Genomic DNA, 20,058 nt, shown 5'->3' with positions numbered 1-20,058 from the left:
ACATATAAGAATGAAATGAATGCCAATATGGCGTCTTGCAACTCTGTACTGAAGGGAGATGGCGTGCGTGTGACGTAGGTGGCGTTGTGCCACCTCATTGGTCAACGCTCAGACGCACGCTCAGGATATCTGACATGCCAGATATTGCTCTGCACGTACGGAAAGACTCCCGAACGTGCTACTCCACGCTATGACGTCAGAAACTCGGCGCGCTCAACGTTCGGATGCACGGTCCGTGTGCCGACGGCTTTACGTTCGTTTCGTCATAACTGGCCAGAAAATCGTCTTCAGTGCGCTGTAGTATCGTCTTTCCATGACTGAGATGGCTGAATGGACACGATCCGAAAGACAATAAACTGAAATTAAAAATAAATAAATAAAAAAGTGCTTGGAAAATATGGCTCTTTACATGTTCCGGTGATAATTTCAGAGACTTGCATTTTGTAGCAACGACTGTACATTATCGTATTTCATTTCACTCACACAGGTGAGCCATTGTTAGCCGATAGTTGATTTAGTTGGCTGTCACCGAACAGTTCCTAATCTGTGAGAGGGAAATAAATGCTAATACACCAGATTCGTGATGCAGGGAAACGAACTTCTGCGACAGCGTAGTACAGGGGGATATGAGTGTCGTAAAATTTAATTAACAAGAATAAAAGTATTAGTTCGAGAAAAACGTGGTCATCCGACACTTGTTTAGATCACGCCGGGAAACATGCCAATGTCCACTCTCCACACTCAGATAAGTGCGTATTATAAGAAGCCTTTCTGGTGAAGGGTGTTGTCTTACGATATTATCCTTAGCTTACTCACAGTGTTTCTTTACAGGATGGCATGGCATTTTGGTTCGTCTTAAATTTATGTGATGCTGTTTCGCAGCGCCGTCGAATAACGAAACAGACGTTAACGTGTCTTGTTAACAGTTTGGTCGGTGTCCAATCAGCGAGCGCTTGAGGAGGACGGCTAAATGAGGTTGTTAAAATATCGTGCAGAGAAACTGAAACTCATCCGGCAAACATTAAAACTCGTAATGTACCACCTAGCAATTTCAACAATGTCCTTATTATCAGAACAATCACAATGCGTACACATTTATATTGTATATACGTTCATTTGACTTCCATATTTAATATGAAGTTACAGTCTTTCTTCTCTTGCCTATTTACACACAGAGTTGTATGTAATGGAGAAAAGGATAACAGCTGTCCAAGGTCCAGAACTAGGCATGCTGTTGTTGTAGGTTATTGTCGTCTTCACTCCAAAGACTTGTTTGATGCAGCTCTCCACGCAAGTTTATTCTGTGCAACCAACATCGAGCTGAGCCTGTTTACTGTATTCAAGCCTTGGTCATATTCTACAAATCAACTGAACCCTTCTTTTAGTCGAGCTGCGACATAAATTTCCTTTTCCCACAGTTCGATTCATTCCTCGTTATCATATATTCGAGGTACCCATGCAGTCTTCAGCATTCTTCTGTAGCACTAACTTTCAAAAGGATGAGTTGATTCACGGTTAAAATGATAACAGAGATATTATAATGATATAAATGTTCATAAAATACATTCTCTTGTTGTCCGAACTGTTTAACATCAACGTTTCATCTCCACACTACGCTACGATTTAGATAAATTTATATTCACATGTAATGATAAGGTGGCTGTTTGATGTCCATCTTACATGGCATTATACAAGGTGAATCACCTGCTCTCACCAAAGATTTATGCAACCCACAACGCCTTCAAATACTGCGCGCAATATTTTCATTTTCTCTCCCTCATCACGTGCAGACTATCAGTCCTCCAGAGAAAATGCACAGGATCCTTTTGTAGGAAATTTAATGTAGTTAAATTGTGTATGGAGATATATTTGCTCTAGAGCCCATAGTTTTCGAATTATTCAAGAAAAAAAATATAAAATTAACCTTCAAAGCAGTTTTTCTTGAGTAACTAGACAACTGCTGCCTCCAACGAAAACGTATCTTATTACAAAATTTAACTTCATTAAATTTCTTACTAAAAGGCCCTGTTAGTTTAGTTTGCACGTAGCAAGCGACAGAACAGGAAAATCTCATGTGTGGCTTTTCTAGGCGTTGCGGGTTGCATAAGATCTATCGGTAGGCGCGGCTGAATCACCGTATGTAATATGAAAATGGATTGCAGCAGATCACGGAGAAAGCTTTCTGTGGTGTCACCGGCAGACACCACACTTTCTAGGCGGTAGCTTTTAAATCGGCCGCGGTCCGCAAGTATACGACGGACCCGCGTGTCGCCACTGTCAGTGATGGCAGACCGAGCGCCGCCACACGGCAGGTCTAGTGAGACGTACTAGCACTCGCCCCAGTTGTACAGCCGACTTTGCTAGCGATGCTACACTGACAAATACGCTCTCATTTGCCGAGACGATAGTTAGCATAGCCTTCAGCTACGTCAATTGCTACGACCTAGCAAGGCGCCATTACCAGTTTATATTGAGATTATAAAGCCTCTACCGTCAGACCGATGTTCTCCAATTATGGATTAAAGTATTCCAAGAGCTTCATACTTTATTTATTAGACTCAATTCCCATAACTGTTCCAGACCTCACGCCAGTCTGCGTGAGCTTATAGCGTGCATTTCGGCCTCCTCTAGCAACACGGTGTTGTCTCTTCTGCCAACACTACACTTTCAGTCTCCGCGGGAATACTCCACGGAAGCTACGCAATAGGCGTGACACCACGGTTACCTCGACCGGCATAGGAAATCACGTGAAGCCGTCCTCAGGTAGCACCCGGAGGGCAGTACGCGACCCACGCAGCGTCTTCCCACGTTCAACAAAAGCGGGCGGAGATACTTGCTCGCTACCGTCCCGTGACCGGGCGCAATAGCTAACGGCCTGGTAGCGAACGGTCACTCGACGAGAGGAAACGGAAAATCTGGGCCGCATCAGGGAAATCTCTGGTACTCACCGACAAGTAGCGGCGACGGCGGCTGGAGCGGCTGACCTCGCCTCGCTGCAACGCGCCTGCTGCGCTGGACGGCCTCTGAAACGGAAGCACGCGTCTTCATCACACACCAGCTACATTCCTGGCGTATCAAAGTTCAGACACTCTACGAAAGCAACCTTGGGTTGTTCTCCGGTGTGTGTGTGTGTGTGTGTGTGTGTGTGTGTGTGTGTGTGTGTATTCAAAAATAGTTCAAATGGCTCTGAGCACTATGGGGCTTAACTTCTGAGCTCATCAGTCCCCTAGAACTTAGAACTACTTAAACCTAACTAACCTAAGGACATCACATACATCCATGCCCGAGGCACGATTCGAACCTGCGACCGTAGCAGCAGCGCGTTTCCAGACTGAAGCGCCTAGAACCACACGGCCACTCCGGCCAGCTGTGTGAGTGTGAGTGTGTGTGTTTGGTAACTGAGTTATTAGTTCCATCAATACCATATTCCCATGACTATTTCTCTGTACAGGTATCATCAAGCCGTGAATATACATGAATGAAACCAAAGTCTAGAAAAACTCGGCTGAAGCCGCACTTCGGTTTCCGCCGCCAGAGCGCTCGAGAGCGCAGTGAGACAAAATGGCGACAGGAGCCGAGAAAGCGTATGTCGTGCTTGAAATGCACTCACATCAGTCAGTCATAACAGTGCAACGACACTTCAGGACGAAGTTCAACAAAGATCCACCAACTGCTAACTCCATTCGGCGATGGTATGCGCAGTTTAAAGCTTCTGGATGCCTCTGTAAGGGGAAATCAACGGGTCGGCCTGCAGTGAGCGGAGAAACGGTTGAACGCGTGCGGGCAAGTTTCACGCGTAGCCCGTGAAAAATTGGCTCATGCCACAACTTGAGACCGATAGCGCCGACTTCATCTTTCAACAGGATGGTGCTCCACCGCACTTCCATCATGATGTTCGGCATTTCTTAAACAGGAGATTGGAAAACCGATGGATCGGTCGTGGTGGAGATCATGATCAGCAATTCATGTCATGGCCTCCACGCTCTCCCGGCTTAACCCCATGCGATTTCTTTCTGTGGGGTTATGTGAAAGATTCAGTGTTTAAACCTCCTCTACCAAGAAACGTGCCAGAACTTCGAGCTCGCATCAGCGATGCTTTCGAACTCATTGATGGGGACATGCTGCGCCGAGTGTGAGAGGAACTTGATTATCGGCTTGATGTCTACCGAATCACTAAAGGGGCACATATCGAACATTTGTGAATGCCTAAAAAAACTTTTTGAGTTTTTGTATGTGTGTGCAAAGCATTTTGAAAATATCTCAAATAATAAAGTTATTGTAGAGCTGTGAAATCGGTTCAATCATTTGTAATAACCCTGTACATGAATGAAACCAAAGTCTAGAAAAACTCCGAGGAGAAATGGAATAGCTAATTACTTTACGATTATAGCGAATGTTATACAGTTAATATTTGTTTTCATTCTTACTCAGTTGCCACATCAGTTATGTTCATGACGTAGGTTAGAGTAAATAAAGTCCCTCTTTTACCAAGATTGTTCATTATTGTTTTCGACCAAACATTTTTCACTTATTGTCGTGTTACGCATCATAAATGGTTTTTATGTTTCCAATTTTTTTTGGTGTGCCCTTCAGCTATTACGTAAACACTGTCTGAGCACAAGTTTTCAGTTAACTGTGCTCCGTAATTAGTTAATTCACTTGATGTAAGCTTGACCGATGCGAGCTACACTTCACTTTGCTGCTGGGTTAGCTGCAGTTAACGGTCGCACGAAAATAGGGGTAATGAAGCACTCCCTATTAAACTGCCGGCCCTTGTGGCCGAGCGGTTCTAGGCGGTTCAGTCCGGAACCGCACTGCTGCTACGGTCGCAGGTTCCAATCCTGCTTCGGGCATGGATGTGTGTGATGTCCTTAGGTTAGGTTTAAGTAGTTCGAACTGTAATACCATAGTGCTCAGAGTCATCTGATTTTTTTGATTAATTTGGGGGAGAGGACCAAACAGCGAGGTCATCGGTCCCTTCGGATGGTGGAAGGGTGGGGAAGGAAGACGGCCCTGTCCTTTCAAAGGAACCATCCCGGCATTTGCCAGAAGCGATTTAGGGAAATCGCGGAAAACCTAAATCAGGATGACCTGGCGCGGGTTTGAACCATCATCCTCGTGAATGCGAGTCCAGTGTCTAACTACTTCGCTGCCTCTCTCCATATAGTATGCCATCCATTGCGGCACAGTAACAGCGTATAACATCATAACATTTAAATCTCCAGACGTGCGTTTCTCACACAATGTTCTTCTGTGCAAGTAAACATTATCAACTCACCAAAGATGTCACAGCATTCCGGAGAAGCAAATATCTCAACAATGTTAAATGTGAACATTTTATGTTAGACGTTGTTGTGGCCGTCATTAAACATCAGTCGCAGCTACTAGCACTTGTGATCACATTTATGTTACTGTTCGCCTATGCAATCAAATCACATATCTTTGGGGCTTTTACTAAACAGTGTTTACAAGGCGGTGCGGCATGTTTCCTAAAAATCGAACATACAACGCATAAGCACCAAAATAATTAGCATCACTTGATGTCTACATCTACATCCATACTCCGCAAGCCACATGACGGTGTGTGGCGGAGGGTACTTTGACTACCTCTATCGGTTCCCCATTCTATTTCAGTCTCGTATTGTTCGCGGAAAGAAAGATTGTCGGTACACCTCTGTGTGGGCTCTAATCTCTGATTTTATCCTCCTGGCCTCTTCGCGAGATATACTAGGAGGGAGCAATGTACTGCTTGACTCCTCGGTGAAGGTATGTTCTCGAAACTTCAACAAAAGCCAGTACCGAGCTACTGAACGCCTCTTCTGCAGAGTCTTTCACTGGAATTTATCTGTCATCTCCGTAACGCTTTCGTGATTACTAAATGATCCTGTAACGAAGCGCGCTGCTCTCCGTTGGATCTTCTCTATCTCTTCTATCAACCCTATCTGGTACGGATCCCGCACTGGTGAGCAATATTCAAGCAGTGGGCGAACAAGTGTACCGTAACCTACTTCCTTCGTTTTCGGTTAGCATTTCCTTAGGATTCTTCCAATGAATCTCAATCTGGCATCTGTTTTACCGACTATCAACTTTATATGATCATTCCATTTTAAATCACTCCTAATGCCTACTCCCAGATAATTTATGGAATTAACTGCTTTCAGTTGCTGACCTGCTATATTGTAGTTAAATGATAAAGGATCTTTCTTTCTATGTATTCGCATCACATTACACTTGTCTGCATTGAGATTCAATTGCCATTCCCTGCACCATGCGTCAATTCGTTGCAGATCCTCCTGCATTTCAGTACAATTTTTCATTGCTACAACCTCTGATATACTACAGTATCATCCGCAAAAAGCCTTAGTCAACTTCCGATGTTATCCACAAGGTATATATGGGATTAGCCTCAGAAACGCGAAATGTAAATAAAAATAAACTGTGACTGGTTGCAGTAAACAGAAGTTTCAATTCATCTGAATTATGTTCGCATCGTTGAGCTTAATTTTGTGATGACAGTAGGAAATTTCGCTATGAAATCACAGGCTGTCACAGTATGATCATTAACCGTTGAAGAACCAAACAGCCTAAAACAATTGTAGTTATCGTCCAGCCCCATAGCAAACCAGTTTGGTTTGCCACAGTGGTCTCCAAGTAGGTGAGCTACGCTGCGCTCCCAGGTGTCTTAACAGCGCCGCAAGCAGCTTCACACGTTCGGCCCGCCGCCGAAGTCGGCAACAGCTAATTTGGAGTCGTATAAACAGTGGTTTAACACGTGGCAAAGGCCGAACTACACACTTTATTATTTCTGTTACCTGGGCCAAGAATTACAGCGAACGGACTGCACCCACCGAGCCCCGACAACCCTGCATTAAAACCCTGCGCGTCGGCGAAAAAAAAAAGGCAGCTAGTGGTCGATATTTTACAGCCTATCTTTTAGGCTAAAAGCCGGCGGCGGTTTCCATTTTTTGTGTGCGCGGGTGGCGGACATGGCGGCTCAGGCGGCCATTAGCAGCAGCGTCGGCGGTGGCGCCTCTCGCGGCCGGCCGATGCATTATTCATGGCGCGGCCCGAGAAGGTCGGGCATCACGGAATGCTCGCAGCGAACGATCGACCTGTGCGTCCGTGTCGATATCTTACGGCTGTGTCGACACTCTCATTACAGTTGACGGAACACGTCGCGGCGCACGCATGAATGGGCCGGGCGGGGGACGCTACAGGAGCAGATGGGATAAGCTGACGTTCCACTCCTTACCTGGCAAGCGATCGACTAAGGACTTGTTTCTCATGGAGAATACGTTTCATTGTGCGTGACTAACTTTCAAACTGTTTGCTCCTACCTCTATGCCCCCGTCGGTATTTCATAAATAAACGTTTACTTATTATTTGCCTCTATCTGCTGTCAAATAATCGTTTAGGAATTCCGTTACAACAGAATTTGATTTACCACTAATAGGAACTTTTGTAATGCTGAGGCCGGTGCTATTAAAGTAGATTGTTCTTTTCATACACGCTTCTGCCCATATTGCTTCAAAATGACAGTAAGACTTTAACTGCGGTTATTTTTGTGTTGTGGTCTTCAGCTCGAAGACTGGTTTCATGCAACCTTCCAGGCTATTCTATGTTGTGCAATCTTCTTCATCTCAGTGTAACTAACGTAACCTACATCCTTCTGAGTCTGTTTACTGTATTCATCACATCGTCTCCGTCTAAGATTTTTACCTCCCCTCGGCTGCCCCCACGCCCACACCTTCTTCCTCCAGTACTACAATTGTGATACCTTGATATATCAGAATGTGTCCTACCAGCCAATTCCGTCTTATAATCAGGTTGCGCTACAAATTTCTTTTTTCCCCAGTTTTATTCAGTACCTCTCCATTAGTTACGCAGTCTACCCATCTAATCTTCAGTGTTCTTCGGTAGAACCACATTTCAAAAGCTTCTGTTCTCTTCTTGTCTAAACTGAACTGTTTATCGTCCTGTTTTCACTTCCATACATGACTACACTCCATAAAAATATGTTCAGAGAAAACTTCCTAACATTTTAAATCCATATTCGATATTAACAAACTTCTCTTCTTCAGAAACGCTTTTCTCACCACTTTATCTCCTCTCTACTTCGGTCATCATGAGTTACTTTGTTGCTCAAATAACAAAACTCATCTACAACTTTAAGTGTCTCGTTTCCTTATCTAATTACTGCGGCGTCAGCAGATTTAATTGCGTCACATTCCAGTATACTCGTTTTGCTTTTACTGATATTCATCTTATACCCATCTTTGAATACAGTGTCTACTCCCTTAAATTGCTCTTCCAAGTCTTTGACACGGACGAAGTTCTACTTGAACTTCTATTCCTACTCCAAATTTTTCTTTTGTTTCATTTACTGCCTGCTCAATGTACAGCTTGAATAACATCGAAGATAGGCTACAACCCTGTCTCAGTTGCTTCTCAACCACTGCTTCCCTTTCATGTCCATCGACGCTAATAACTGTCATATGGTTTCTGTGCAAGTTATAAATATCCTTTCGATTCCTGTATTTTACCCCTGATACCTCCAGGAGTTCATGGAGAGCACTCCAGTCAACATTGTCAAAAGCTTTGTCTAGCCAGTGCATTATACCTTCATTTTGTTACAGAAGTAAACCGCACTCGCAATCAAAAAACATTTTTATCTTTGTGTTTCGGATATCTGAATTCTTAACATTAAGGAATATTGAATTACCAAGAATACAAAGACATGACACAAATATTCCCTTCTCAATATTCGCTGTGAAACGGGTTGAGATGAACCTGAATTCACAAGCAGCAGAAACTCCTGCTGTGTCTGAAACCGATAGTCACAGACGGGGCGTGGCGTTCTTTTCATGCCTCCCTCGGTTATGATGTTTTTACACCCACTGTTCTTAAACCGTGTTACATGGTTGCAGGTGGTGTATCACTACTTGTAAATATGATATACAGTGCGCATTGAAACACTAACAAATTGGTCAAGTTCACTGACTGTGTGACCATGGGCATATTCAAACACGATAGCTCCTTCCTGCCGTTCTGTTACGTCTTCGCGTCGGTTCCATACAACCGACTGGCAGCAATACAGATCCGCACTGCCACGCTCACGTCATGGAGGTTCACATGAATGCTAGCAAGATTCCAAAAACAGCAGGATGGTGACTCCGCAGGGTCCATACTCACTGCTGAGCTTATTTAATCTTTGACCAGTCAACATTATATTGCTCTCTCTCTCTCTCTCTCTCTCTCTCTCTCTCTCTCTCTCTCTCTGTGTGTGTGTGTGTGTGTGTGTGTGTGTGTGTGTGTGTGTGTGTGTGTGTGTATTCCTAAGGGACCAAACTGCTTAGGTCATCGGTCTCTAGACTTACACAGTACTTAAACTAAGTTATGCTAAGAACAACACACACACCCATGCCCGAGGGACGACTCGAACCTCCGGCGGGAGGGTCTAGTTTCTGCATTTGAACGAGACAGTATTGACACTGCTCCTTTACACAGCGTTAGAAAACAGAAGTACACCGTCGGAAAAAAATAGTATATTTTTTAGAGGATTCCAATTCACTCCAGATTTATGGTTGCAACAGTACGTATGGAGTACAAGGAAAGATTATATTCACACATCAATAGGACAAGCGATCGACCCACGCTGAAACATCCACATTAGTACGTAGTGTAGCGTCCACATGCCGCAATGCAGGCTCTGTCATCCAGTCGACCGTACAGATGGCGGGAGCCTTGCTGGGTACGTCGTGCCATGCCTGTTCGACGTGTTCACATGGTTTCGTAAAAGTTGTTGGCTGGCGAGTGGCACGAGTCACTTGTCATTCCAGCCACGTCCAGAAACACCGAAGGAAAACGAGCGTCGCAGCTGATCACACCCAAGACCATAAGGTCTGTGTGTGTTGCAGGAATGCACTCAACGCGACGGCGCTCGCCACCTCTACGTCGTACGCGCAGGCGACTGTCACTTGCGTGCAGGCAGAATCTGCTTTCATCGCCGAAGACCACGGCGCGCGATTTCATCTTCCCAAGGCTCCGGTCGGGCTTTGCACGTCGGTGCTGTGGCATGAGTGGAAGATGGGCTGCTAACAACCGGTTCGCAACAGTTCCGTGTTGGCCTGTCTGGGTTCTCGAACCCTCTTGTCCGTTCTGTGATGGCTGTACGGTCCGTCACAGCTGTCCTTACCGTACGACGATCCTGGCAAGCGTATAAGCTGTCTGGACGCCCAGAAGGTCGTCTACGGATGTGAGAATGTTCACGCGAACACTGACACCAGCATTCTTGCAGAACTGACGCAGCACCGCCAACTTGTGTAGCACTTCTCTGAAAGCAACATCTCGCCAGTTTTTATTTGTTTAATCGTATGGGTAGGGCCACCCCCCCCCCCCCCCCCCCCCCCCCCCCCCCGCCGGGCAGGTCGTTAGCCGGGTGCCAGTGTTTCAGCTTGACGCCACTTCGGCGACCTGCAGTCGATGAGGATGATAGGATGAGGGTGAGGGTCAGGACAGCACAACACCCAGTCCCTGGGCGCAGAAAATTCCCCGACCCAACTCCCGGTTGCCAGAGGAATGACAATCCGTCACGCTGACCATTCAGCTACCGGGGGCGGACATCTCGCCACTCGGAAGGCCACCAATTTAACCCCTTTTAAATTCACTCAGTTGGCTGTAGGAAGCACGAGTACATCTCCGTGGAATGGTTGCTTGCTTGCTTGCTTCATTCGTCTGCAGCACACTGAGCCTTTTGGTTGTGAACCTTCCCTACTAAAGAACAAACACAAATGTCGACATCGCAGCTATGCCACTACGCTGTTGGAGGACGATGTTGAAAGCATATATATATATGAAGATAGTAACTGTTCTCGAATGAAGAGATACCACTGATGACGGTGCAGCTTCTCTAGAATAAATGATAATTAATTGAAACCCTCAGCTGCCGACAGGTGGTGTTGATATACCTCGATGGGGACAGCTGAAATTAGGACATGGCGTAAAAAAGATCTGAGGATGGTCATTACGGACTGAAACCGGTCATCGTATAAAGAACTGATATTGTGATCAAAGACTGGAATAAAAAACATTTGAGTTACTGTCTTCATATATATATATATATATATATATATATATATATATATATATATATAGTTAAAGGCTACCCAGCCATTGACCTTCGTCTGTGCGAATCCGCACAGTGTGCCCGAACTCTTACGGGAGTCGTCACCTTAGTGTGGGCGAGTAATGAGTGGATGGACAAATATCTATTAGGTACATTACAGTTGGGAATGTGGGTCTCACGGGAAGGGTGCAAGGGTTAAGTCTGTGCAGTCGCGCCATTCATCTGTGTCCTCGGTGCCTCAGATGGAAAGAGCGTCTGCCATGTAAGCAGGAGATTCCGGGTTCGAGTCCCGGTCGAGGTACTATATATTGTATTGTATTGTATTGTATGTGAACCGGGGACCTAGAAAAGACGGAGAGGCACCGTCCCCGCCGGAGTGGTCCACAACCCCAAGACGAGTACCGCAGTCCACCCCTCCGCCGCCCCACACCGAACCCAGGGTTACTGTGCGGTTCGGCCCCCGGTGGACTCCCCAGGGAAGGTCTCACACCAGACGAGTGTAACCCCTATGTTTGCGTGGTAGAGTAACGGTGGTGTACGCGTACGTGGAGAACTTGTTTGCGCAGCAATCGCCGACGTAGTGTAACTGAGGCGGAATAAGGTGAACCAGCCCGCATTCGCCGAGGCAGATGGAAAACCGCCTAAAAACCATCCACAGACTGGCCGGTTCACCGGACCTAGACACAAATCCGCCGGGCGGATTCGTACAGGGGACCAGGCGCTCCTTCCCGTCCGGAAAGCCGTGCGTTAGACCGCACGGCCAACCGGGCGCACTTCCCGGTCGGGATACACATTTTAAGCTGTCCCCATCGAGGTCTATCAACAACGCTTGTCGGCAGCTGAGGATTTCAATTAATTATCATTGATGCTGAAACCATTATCTGTGTATCTACTATCTTTCAGGAGGCGTATACGGTCACAGTATCAAAATCGACATCGCCTTTCTAGGTGTTCTAATTTTTTTCGGCAGTGTCTCTTGCAGATCGAGCACTATCTATTCTGACAGAAGGGCAGACGCATGCAAACAAATTTTCGTCGATATTAGAGCCAGCTCTGTGCCACGCAGAGAACCGTTCACCTCGGCCCCAGAAGTGCAGCTAAACAGATAGGTCGGCTGGCAGAGAGTAAACTGCTGCTAGCCGGCCCGAGGTTCGATACAGGCGGACGTAATGCAAACAAACACGGGTGGTGGCCGCGGCGGACAAAGGCGGCTGTAAGGCGAGCGGCTCGCCGTGGGCGCGTGCTGCGGCCAGCCAGCCAGCCAGCCAGCCACGCTGCTCTCGTCTGGCCTGGCCGCTCCTGTTGTCTCCGGTTACCGGGCAACGCGGCGCGCTGCGACGCTCCGTCACTCCCCATCAACGCGCCCCCTCTGGCTGACCAGTCGCCGCTCTCTATTCGCTGCTTACGTAAAGCGTACACTGAGCTGACAAGCCGTGAGATAGTAATACGGACGTATACAGATGCTGGTAGTATGGCGTACACGAGGTGTACAGGAGCAGTCCGTTGGCGGAGGTGTCATTCGTACTCAGGTGACTCGTGTGGAAAGGTTTCCGACGTAATTACAGCCGCACAGGTTTTGAATGCGAAATGGCAGATGGAGCAAGACGCATGGGACGCTCCATTTCGAAAATTGTCAAAGATTTCACTATTCCGGGATCCACAGTGTCAAGAATGTGCCGAGAATACCAAATTTCAGACATTACCTCTCATTACGACAACGCTGCGACCGACGGCCTTCCCTTAACGACAATGAGCAGCGGCGTTTGTGTAGAGGTGTCACTGCTGCCAACAAACCGACACTACGTGTAATTACCGCACAAAGCGATGTGAGACGTACGATGAACATATCCGTTGGGGCAGTGCAGTGAAGTTTGGTGTTCTTGGGCGGAGGCACTAGACTTGTTGACAGTACATCGCCCGTAGTGCCTTTCCTGAGCTCGTCGACAATATCGGTTGAATCCCAGACGACTGGAAAACCGTGCCTGGTCAGATGAGTCAAGATTTCATTTGGTACAAGCTGATGGTAGGATTTCATTGTGGCACAGGTACCACGAAGCCATGGAACCAGGTTGTCCAAAAATATCCAAATGTGTGTGAAATCTTATGGGGTTCCAAAAATGGTTCAAATGGCTCTGAGCACTATGGCACTTAACATCTATGGTCACCAGTCCCCTAGAACGTAGAAACTACTTAAACCTAACTAACCTAAGGACATCACACAACAGCCAGTCTTCACGAGGCAGAGAAAATCCCTGACCCCGCCGGGAATCGAACCCGGAAACCCGGGTGCGGGAAGCGAGAACGCTACCGCACGACCACGAGCTGCGGACAAGGTCATCAGACGCTAAGCTTACACACTACTTAACCTAAATTATCCTAAGGACAAACAGACACACCCATGCCCGAGGTAGGACTCGAACCTCCGCTGGGACCAGCCGCACAGTCCATGACTGCAGCGCCTTGGACCCGTCGGCTAATCCCGCGCGGCGAAGCAGGTTGTCAATCAGGCACTGCGCGAGTTGGCAGTGGCTCAACAATGGTGTGTCCTCCGTTTGGATCGAATGGTTTGGTCCTCTGGTCCAACTGAACCGATCGTTGCCTGAAATTGGTTGTGTTCTGCTACTTGCAGACCATTTGCAGCCTTTCATGGACTTCATGTTTCCAAACAACAATGGAAATTTTATGGATGATGATGGGCCATGTCACTGGGCCAAAAATGTTCGCGATTAGTTTGAATAAAATTCTGTACAATTCGACCGAATGATTTGGCAAATTCGAGTGAATGTTTTGGCCACCGCGGTCGCCTGAATTGAATCCTATCTAATATTTATGGGACATAATCGAGAGGTGAGTTCGTGCACAAAAATCGTGCACCGGCAACACTGTCGCAACTACGGCTCTAGTGGCAACGCGCTCTATATTTTCTGCAGGGGACTTCCAGCGACTTGAGTCCATGCCACTCCGATTGCTGCACTATGCTGGACAAAAGTAGGTTCTACACGGTATTAGCAGGAATCCATGACTCTTGTGCAACAATCTGGTAGCCTTCTCAGAGAATGACTTCCAGTAATTCTTCACGAGCCATGTTACAGCGTGTCGCGAAGGGTACTTTTTGTACCGCCTTCGTTTCCTCCTTGCCTATTCCAGTCGCAAACGGGAAGAGTGGCTGGTGCAGTACTGAATGCGAGTTTGACTGCGAAGGATGAATGAAATCGGCATTACCGATTACCAGAAACAGCTGGTCCCTTATTCCAAGCCGGCCGGTGTGGCCGAGCGGTTCTAGGCGCTACAGTCTGGAACCGCGCGACTGCTACGGTCGCAGGTTCGAATCCTGCCTCGGGCATGGATGTGTGTGATGTCCTTAGGTTAGTTAGGTTTAAGTAGTTCTAAGTTCTAGGGGAGTGGTGACCTTAGAAGTTAAGTCCCATAGTGCTCAGAGCCATTTGAAACTTATTCCAAAATACTCGCGAGCAATTTTCGAAATTTCATGGGTGAAGTTCGGGGTCACCTTGTATTTGTAGTTGTAGACAGTGTTTGCGCTCGCTTCTACACGGGATACTAGTCGCTTATTACTTCACCTGTGCCGGCCGCGGTGGTCTAGCGGTTCTAGGCGCTCAGTCCGGAACCGCGCGACTGCTACGGTCGTAGGTTCGAATCCTGCCTCGGGCATGGATGTGTGTGATGTCCTTATGTTAGTTTAATTAGTTCTACGTTATAGGGGAGTGATGACCTTAGAAGTTAAGTCCCATAGTGCTCAGAGCCATCTGAACCATTACTTCTCCTGTAGTGTTCGCCGAACTGAATAAGCAACTCTCGCAAAACAGCCACGCTGCTGCCTGTTTCCGGATCACGTCTGCTCGAAAACGTCAGAATGCAGCGTTGGCAGAGCTGGGCCTGCAGGTAGTAAACTTTTTTACCTTACTTTGGTAGCAGAATCTTCTCGATGGTTCCCAGTCGCCTGTGTATCTTACGCAATAAAAAATTCGTTTGACGGTCCCAAACTGCGTCACAATAATAACCACGAATTCTGTTACCGTCTGAAAATGTTCAAAGTGTGCCACGTCGCACGAGTTATTGCCGGCGGGCAGTGGTCCAGGCTGTGCTGCCAGGCGACGGGTGTAGAGTGGCTGGAGCAGAGCAGCGAGGCCGAGGCGAGGTAACTGTAGCCACGGCGCGGCCGCAGCCGGCCAGAAAACGTCGCCAGACAGCCGGGCTCGGGTTACCCCGCAACGCGGCGGCACGCCGGGGAAACCGAACCACGCGCGGACTCTGCCGCCTCGCCGCACTCGGCTCTCGTAGGGAGGAGCGCGACACACGTGTGACAGGCGCCTCGTCTCGACACGGGCGCATGCTTCTTCTCCTCAACCGTGGCGCCGACTGCGTCCGCCAGTGTATGTCAGGCCACGAAACTCCTTCACAGCCACTCAGCTAAGGAATCTGGATGACATGGAGAGGGCCGTTGTCGAAGGGTGGGACACAACTGACAACGGGACGCCACGACGTTTGGAACGCGGATTTACTGCAAACTTCGTACACTCCTAGTACTCCATGAGGACAACAAAGTGTGTAAGCTCCTCCTCTCTCTGAGCACTATGGGACTCAACATCTTAGGTCATAAGTCCCCTAGAACTTAGAACTACTTAAACCTAACTAACCTAAGGACAACACACACACCCATGCCCGAGGCAGGATTCGAACCTGCGACCGTAGCAGTCCCGCGGTTCAGTACCGCAGCGCCAGAACCGCTAGACCACCGCGGCGGGCTAAGTGTGTAAGCAGTAGCGCGCACTTCTCAAGCGTTACTGAGAAAATCGCAAGATAATTTCGGTCGTCAAATATATACCTGTGTGTGGCCATTTTTACCATGAAGCGGCGGCAGCCGAGTGGTTAGCGTTTAAGCCCCGTAGTTACTGGATCGAGTCCCGTTCGTCTGTGTTTTTTTTTTCATTTTCAACACAGTCATTTTCTTTACTATTTATATTACAATTGATATAATGGGGAAAATACGTGTAATCGGATGAACTTTTATTAAATTTACAACGTTATTAGTCAGTCTACTAAGTTTTATTATCACAAAAATATGGCTCTCAGCACTATGGGACCTAACATCTGAGGTCAGCAGTCCCCTAGAACTTCGATGTACTTAAACCTAACCAACCTAAGGACATCACACACATCCATACCTGAGGCAGGATTCGAACCTGCGACGGTAGCAGTCTCGCGGTTCCGGACTGAAGCGCCTAGAACCGCTCGGCCACAACGGCCGTCTTTATTATCACAAATAATGCAATATTCATAACTATCGACTAGTAAACGACCAAACGCATAAAGTGATACTGAAAATGTATGCTTGTCCGTGATTTGAGAAATTCCTTATACCTGGAAGGAGCCCGAAACGACTTGTTACCTCCAAGTTTTGACCAGCACAGACGGCTTTCGGAAGATGTACAATTAATCGTCGCTTTCGACATTACGAGTACAAGTTGCAGGATGGTATGTTTCGCAAGAACATGGAAAACAAAGTTGAACGGCACCAGCTGCGTTGAATTAAATGCTAAGTTTCCGCATACGCAAGGTCTTTTGACGTTTTCCGTGGAAAAACAAACCTCGTTAACATTTTCAAAAACCTCTCTTTCAGACGATAATATGGAAGCAAACCACGCATAACGTAGTATTTCCTGATGAATCGGCGCTGATAATTGGTTATGCAGTATCGAGTGTATTTTAATAGCGTCTTCCGAGAAGCAATTTCTCGTTCTCTTTCGATTAAATACGAACAGTTCTGAAGACACGGACAAGCATACATTTTCAGTGTCACTTTATGCGTTTTGTCGTTTACTAGTCGATAGTTATGAATATTATATTATTTGTGATAATAAAAATTAGTAGACTGCCAAATAACATTGTAATTTTAATAAAAGTTCATCCGATTACACGTATTTGTCCCATTATATCAATTGTAATTATTTTTCTTTTTTTTTCACTAGCTGCTTATATTTTATGACCCACCGTCTAATTTCTTATGGTGGGTCGTATGTTGCCACTTAGCCGCTGTGACTGGGTCCGGGGTCCGGTGTGACAAAGTAACACCACACCGGCTCCCGTCCCCACTCACACCGTTGCCCGTGTCCCGCCACGTGGAGGCGGGCTCTATTTGTTTAGATCCATTTGATATCTTTATTTTTGTGCAGCATTATAAAAACTTATAACTAATACAAAATCAAGTAAGATATTAATAAACAAAACGAAATTAAATGTTTAGAAAGAAGAAAGGGAGAGAACTGATTAGAGAAGGGATAGTTATAATATTGCCCGTCACCTGGTTGTGGGCGGCGGCCCCTTGGAATGACCGTCAAGACGCTGGTCGTCGCTCACCATGCCTTTAACATCTACCATCCTAAAAACTAACTTAACTAGAAGAGATCAGAGTACGTTAAAGCTAGAAACTAATATAAATAGTAAAGAAAATGACTGTGCTGAAAATAAAAAAAAACTGACGAACGGAACTCGATCCAGCGATCCAGCGGCTTGAACGCCAACCAATTTTTTTTTTTTTTAAATCACTTTGTTCTCTATTATTCGTTGAATTTATTGAGGGCGGACGTCCGATGACACCCGTTCAGTTTGTTCGTTGATCCGTTCGCTGAGCTACCGTGCCGGCGCCACTCGGCTGCAGCCGCCTCATGGTAAAAATGGCCACGCACAGGTATGTATTTGACGATCGAAATTATCTTGCTATTTTCTCAGAAAAGCTTGAGAAGTACGCGCTACTGCTTACACACTTTGCTGGCCTCATGGAGTACTACGAGTGTACAAAGTTTACAGTAAATCCGCGTTCCAAACGTTGCGGCCTCCCTTTGTGAGCATCGACGCCCCGACCAGGAGCATCCGCGCACGGCACGGAACGCAGCTGCAAACTGCCGCGTGTTACCAGCATGCTGGTTTTGACTTCACGAGTATACAGAAACGTGAAACGTGCTCTTAACATCCGTATCTGCGTTTGTACTCCGCAAGCTACCTTACGTTGTGTGGCAGAGGATACTTTGTGTACCACTGTCAGTCCCCCTCCCTCTCGCCCTTTTCCTGTTCCAGTCGCTTATCGCTCGCTCTCATTTCAATAGTACATCACATTGTGATGCAGAACGTCTCCCTTGTAGAGTATGCCGCTGGAGCTGACCGAGCATCACCGTGACGCCTTCGCGCTTAGCTTACTAAATAAACCTGTAACGAAACTTGCTGTTCGTCTTTATATCTTCCCTGTTTCCTCTATTAAACCTGTCTGGAGAGGGTCCCGGACAAAGCTACTTCCTTTGTTGATAAAACTGCATTTCCTAGGAATCTTTCAGTGAATCTCAGCCTACCACTGCCTCACCCGCGATTAATTTTATTTCCTTGTTCCACTTCAAATCGCTCCGTTTGCATACTCCTAGATACTTTCGAACAGTCTTTTTTGTTATTGTGTTATTCTTATTTCATAGTAAAATTATTTTTTTAGTCTCATGATAGCGCCTGACAGACGAAGCAAGGAAGTTATAACAAGGAGACTAGCAAAATGGCTGAGCACTATGCGACTTAACTACTGAGGTCATCAGTCGCCTAGAACAAATTAAACCTAACTAACCTAAGGACATCACACACGTCCATGCCCGAGGCAGGATTCGAACCTGCGACCGTAGCGGTCATGTGGTTCCAAACTGAAGCGCCTAGAACCGCACGGCCACATCGGCCGGCAAGGAGACTAACAGACCGAAAGAGAGCATTCCTTGCTAAAAGAAATCTAGTGTTTATTTCTATACACGTCTAGTTCCGTAAAAGCAAACTGTTGAGCCAGTATGAGGAATGAGTCAGTACATCTAATTACACCAAAAAAATTAATAAAATAAAAATTTGCAACAAACTTTTTCCAGGATCTGCCCGCAGAACAGAAGGCGTGAGCAATGACGAAATTCTTCAATTTAGACTTGAAAGTACGAGGATTACTTCTAAGATTTTTTAATTCTTGTGGCAGGTTGCTCAAAATGGATGCACAAGAGTCGAGGAGGTGCGATCCAAATATGTACTGGATTACCGCCTAGTATCTGCTGAGTGAAAGCTGCTAATTCTTGGGAATAAACCCATATTGTTAACAACAAACAACACGAAAAAAGTACATGTCGAGCAGTCACTGTTAGAATCGCAACAATCCTTAACTGGGGTCGATATGAGGTTTGTGAACTCTCAACTCGTATTGCTCGAAATGTCCATTTATGAGCCAAAAATACCCTTCGTGAATGGCAAGAGCTATCCCAGAATATAGTGCTGTATGTCACAAGCGACTGAAAACAAGCAAAGTAGACTAATTTTCGTGCTGAACTGTCATTTATTGTAGATACTGTTTTAGCATTGTCAACTATAGGCGTTAATTGCAGGAAAAGTTTCTGAGAAGGTACTTTTAGTAATGCACCATTGTATCAGAGTGCATCATGGACTGTGAAGAAACATAAAAGGAACGAAGCATTTAAGATGTGCTGGTATCGAAGAATGATGAAAATTAAGAGGAGTGACAAGGTAACAAATGAGGCGGCTCTCAGCAGAATACGCGAGAAGAAGAGCACATGCAAAACAGTGACAAGAAGAAGTGACATGGTGATAGTACACGTGTTTACGACACCACGGCATAACTTACATGTTAGTAAAGGAAACCGTAGAGGGTTAGAACTACAGGAGAAAACCGAAAGAACAAATAATTGAGGATGGCTCAAATGGCTCTGAGCACTATGGGACTTAACTTCTGAGGTCATCAGACACGTACAACTTAGAATTACTTAAACGTAACTAACCTAAGGACATCACACACATGCATGGCCGAGGCAAGATTCGAACCTGCGACCGTAGCGGTCTCGTGGTTCCAGACTGTAGCGCCTAGAACCGCTCGGCCACCCTGGCCGGCAATA

At 46.5% G+C, this 20,058-nt stretch overlaps 1 long non-coding RNA gene across 1 annotated transcript in view; it reads right to left on the bottom strand.

Moving 5' to 3' along the window:
* Positions 1-20,058, bottom strand: part of LOC126188889 (uncharacterized) — a 181,600-nt gene that overhangs the window by 102,088 nt on the left and 59,454 nt on the right. Inside the window, exon 2 of the long non-coding RNA XR_007537873.1 lies at positions 2,949-3,023. This is a non-coding gene — a long non-coding RNA (uncharacterized LOC126188889). The remainder of the gene's footprint in view (positions 1-2,948; positions 3,024-20,058) is intronic.

The sequence above is a fragment of the Schistocerca cancellata genome, chromosome 5 (assembly GCF_023864275.1).
Source record: "Schistocerca cancellata isolate TAMUIC-IGC-003103 chromosome 5, iqSchCanc2.1, whole genome shotgun sequence".
In the NCBI taxonomy this organism is placed as follows: domain Eukaryota; kingdom Metazoa; phylum Arthropoda; class Insecta; order Orthoptera; family Acrididae; genus Schistocerca; species Schistocerca cancellata.
The sequence above is the reverse complement of the archived record's forward strand: the minus strand, read 5'-3'. Positions and strand labels throughout refer to the sequence as shown.